A 4332-nucleotide genomic window follows, 5' to 3' on the forward strand; every position below is an offset into this window, starting at 1 on the left:
CTGCATGTCCTAGAATAGTACTCTCAGTACTGAGAAGATCTTAGAAGGTGGCTTTGGGCATGATGTAAGTGAACATCCTTTGTCTTTTAATCCTTCTGACTACAGAAACCTGAAAGGCTCAAGTAGGTCCTAATACATCATTACCAGCACTTTAACTTTACCAATCTATTTCATTTTTTTTTTCCAAAAAGAGGTTTTATTTACTTTGGTCCACAGTTGGTATTTTCACATTATTTCTTGGTTCTAGGGCTCCTGCGCAGGGGCTGGTCCCTGTGGGGGCCTCTGGGGGGGGGGGGGGTGTCCCTGTGCAGTACTTGGTGGGGGAGTGGGGACAAGTGTAGGGGGTGGAGGCTGACTTTGTCTCAAGCACTCAGAACTCCACTGTCCTGCCTGGGTCTCAGTGTCCCCACTGGATCCCTGGGAGGGCCCAGGATTGGTGGTCTGAGAGTCCTAGGGAAATCCATGAGGCCTACAATATTTTGGGGCTGTGGCCTGACCTTCTCTCAGCATCCCCCCCAATCCCCGCCACCATTCCCCTGAACAAAAAGTATTTTCATTTCATTAAAACTGCCTGAAACTTTTGTGGGTACAGAAACCACAAACTGATCAGCAGAGAAAAGAGAAGCAGGGAAGACGTAACTGGAAACCACTTGGGGCCAGATCCCCTCCCTGCCTGGGTTTCTTCTTCCCCCTAACAGCTTGGCCCAAAGTCTGCTGGGAAACCTGATGCTTGGAGCTTCCCTGGTGGGGACCCTCCACCCCACATGCATCTGGATATGGCCTTCACCCCTTTCCCCCAGAGTCTCAACTGGCAGCATTCAGATATGTAGAAAAACAAGACAAAAAACACAGTAAGACCCGAAAACCCAGATGGGGCGATGATGTGGGGAGACGGCCCGCACGGGTGTCTCAGTAGCCTGCCTCCTCCTGGTAGTAGGGAGGGCACTCTGAGGGCTCCCCTGGGCCTGGGCCATCTCCAGCAGCTGCTGGAGCCCCATCGGCCACTGGCCTTGAGGCCAGTACTTGGGGTCATGTATCTGCCGGCCCAGGCCAAACACCTGACCCCTCTGGTGGGCACCCCGTGTGTAGCCCACCTGCAGGGACATGGAGGAATTATCACATTTGTCTGTCCCCAGCTTTGTATCGTAAATGTGCCGCCGGGTCCCTGGAGCCGTCATGCCCACCAGGGTGGCACATTTGTTTGTGCCCATCTGGAGGCTGACGGTCGAGCAGCCCATGGTGGGCAGGATATGGTTTTTGGGGTCGTACAGATGCCGTCTGGTGCCGTAAGCTGTCATGCCGGACTGGCTGGCACATTTGTTGGTGCCAATCTGGAGCCCAATGATGCACTGGCCCGCCTTCATGGTGGCATCATCAAAGTTTCGCTCCTGCTTCTCCGAGTATTTGATGCCAATGTCCACACCACTCTGCAGCCCCTCTGTCTTGGCCTTCCCAGCCAGGGCAAGAAGAGATGCCTGCACCTGAGTCAAGTTCCCACTTTCAAACAGGTCGTTAGCTTTGAACAGGTCGACAGTATTCATGCCATAGCTCATCACGGCCTTGATGATGCTGGAGAGGTTTTCTAGCTGGTGCCATTTCTGCATGGAGCGGCTGATCTTAGGGATTGAGCCTGGCTGCAGTTTATTCATGAGTGTGCACAATATGATCCCATCTTTGAGACCCTTCTGGAAGTCTGGGCCAACAGAGAGGCCAGTGAGTCCCCCAATCCAGCTTCGGAGCTCCGCCTCCTCCTGAGGGTCATATCTGGACTGCAGCCGGTTCTTGACCTCGGCCGAGAGCCCGTTCAAGGCCCTTGTTGAACGGCGTGGAGCTCATGGCTGGCGGACGCGGCGCCGCAGGACCGGACGGACGGACCTACCAATCTATTTCATAAAGAAGAAGCAGGACTGAAGCCCGAGGCCTTCAGCAGGCCACAGGATCTCGCTGGAATGTAGTGACCTTGTGTTGTTTTCACTGTATTACATTTATCTGCACCTTTCTTTATTTCCCCTGATGGTGGTGTTTCACTGATAGCAATGAAATAAAATTTCCATTTTCAGTCATTGTCTTTAGAATGAGCTAGCTAAAAATGTACGTGAATGATGGTAGATGGCACAGAGATAGGACAAAAACTGCGACGATGGTTACATTTCAGTGAGTACAGTCTTAGAGCTGGAGATTATTGAGTGACCTGTAACTTTAAGAAGAAAGGAGAGCAGGAAATGTATTGAGAAGACAGACAGGAACTGGCGAGCTGTTCAGTAACAGGAGAGGGTCTCTAAGGATACAGGAAAATAGAGGGAATCATGAAGGCTGAGTCCGGCTGGATGTGGAAAGCAAGTGTGACAGTTACTTGGCGGTCTCAAAGCAGTGGGGAGCCGGGGGAATTTTTAGGAAGTAAGTGACACAGTGGTCAAAAGTGACAAGCGAGAAAGGGGATTTTAACTGTGACATTTAGGTCTTAGTGGAGAAGGGTGACAATCCTGTGAGAGAAAGGTTGCCGTGGTCTAGTGATTAGAAGACTGAACAAGGAATTTTCCGGAATGGCTCATATAAAGAAATAAATCTTGGTGTGTCAAGAAGAAAGCTGAAGCAAGTTTTACAGTTGTTTAAAGTAGAGAAAGAATACAGAGGACAGAGAATGGCAAATTGCTAAAGAGAGATGAGAGAAAAGACTCAGCTACAGTAAAAATATATTTTGCTATATCAAAAGAAACTACAGGGAAACCTAGGACTGCTTGTGTTCCAGTAGTCCCAGTCATTTTTTAAAATAGAAGCTCATTATAGAAACCTCAGCTCACAACTACCACCAATTTCTGTCATTTGTTTCATTTTTTCCCTCAAATCCGAGAGCAGAACTTAACATTTATAAGGCTTCAGGTTATATCATCGAAAAATGAAACCTGTTCAGAAAATCTGTATTTTTTATATAAGGAAACCTTTTATCAGTCACAAATGATTTGTCATTAAAAGACCTTTGAGACAAAATCAGACAACCTGAGTCCAAGTTCTGCATTCACACATGTGAGTTTAATGAGTTTCCTTAACTTTCTGAACAGGATGAATACATACCTTGTGTAAATAACTGGCTGTTATGAGTATCAAATTAAATGATGCACCTATAAAGTGTCTTTCATTCAAAGACAATTCACAGCATTACCAGGATAGAATTAAATTCACCATAGCACAGCATTTTAGGGTTATGTACATTGCACATTGCTTGTTGAAATAATTTTTGAAATATGAAAAATATGGTGCAATACCTTTCAGCAAGACTTCAGGAGAAACACATCAACTCACTTTTATCAGAAGGGTGGGATTCACAGGTACAAGAAAAATAGCATGCATGGTTTCCAAGCACTTAGAGAATAATGACATGCTATAGAAGGAAGAATATGATGGAAAGTTTTGAGAAAATAGAGAAGCAATGAGAACACAAAATGAACCAGCATTAGGCATGGTGGTAGCTGTTCTTTAGCTACTCTCAGTGACCATCTGAAGAGAAAGAAATATCCCAAGAAAGCTCCCCTGCTGTATATTCTTCTGTGGCAGAAGATATAAGAATAATGATCCTTGCTACCTGTTAGCATCTTCCCATTACAGTCATGCTTCTGAAAGTTACAGGTAAAGGAGGGATGCAGCCAAATGTATAATCGTCATTTCAGGCCAGGAAGCCTGCTTCCTTTTCCATCTGTGGCTGTAATGGACAAATAGAAGGAAATGGAGCAGCTCTTTTCTTTCCCTTCTCAAATCTGGAGGTGTGTACAACCTAAGTAGTCTCCTTGATTCCTGGCATTCCAGTTTCACCTTGGCCCTTCTGACTCTGATGAAGAGCCTCCTGGTTCTCCCAAGCCCAAACCACTTCCAACATAAAAGGAAAAGAGTTAAAGATAAACGTAAGTGGATCAGAGGACAAAAGCACCAGAAAAGCCCATCCCACTAAAGAATCTTTAGCCAAAACTATTCTTGGCCAACTCACCCCTCTTTTCTCTCAGCTCTAGCCTCTCTCTCCAGACAAAACCATAGGTGCTTCCATGGAGCCCACATTCATCCTTATGTCATACTTCCTTCTCAAAGTCAGGTTCTTTCTGAGCTGAAGACATTTAGGTATTTAGGAAGACTTAAGATATTCAGGAAATGAGGAAGAGAACAGAGTGTCCATTGGGACAGAGAGTGGTTCTACTTGTTCGTTTTCTTCCACTTTCTAATCAATCATGTATGCAGTAAACAGTGTCACAGTAGGATTGATAATTCTGTTATGAGCATGACTTTTTACAGAATTTCTTCCTATCCTATCTACTAGAATCCTCCAGCAATGTAGTTAGAGGAGTC

At 46.0% G+C, this 4332-nt stretch overlaps 1 pseudogene; it reads right to left on the reverse strand.

The window, feature by feature from the left end:
* Positions 1-819: 819 nt before the first annotated feature.
* Positions 820-1836, reverse strand: LOC136167768 (calponin-2 pseudogene; annotated as a pseudogene).
* Positions 1837-4332: the final 2496 nt, after the last annotated feature.

This window comes from Muntiacus reevesi, chromosome 4 (assembly GCF_963930625.1).
Source record: "Muntiacus reevesi chromosome 4, mMunRee1.1, whole genome shotgun sequence".
NCBI classification, from domain to species: domain Eukaryota; kingdom Metazoa; phylum Chordata; class Mammalia; order Artiodactyla; family Cervidae; genus Muntiacus; species Muntiacus reevesi.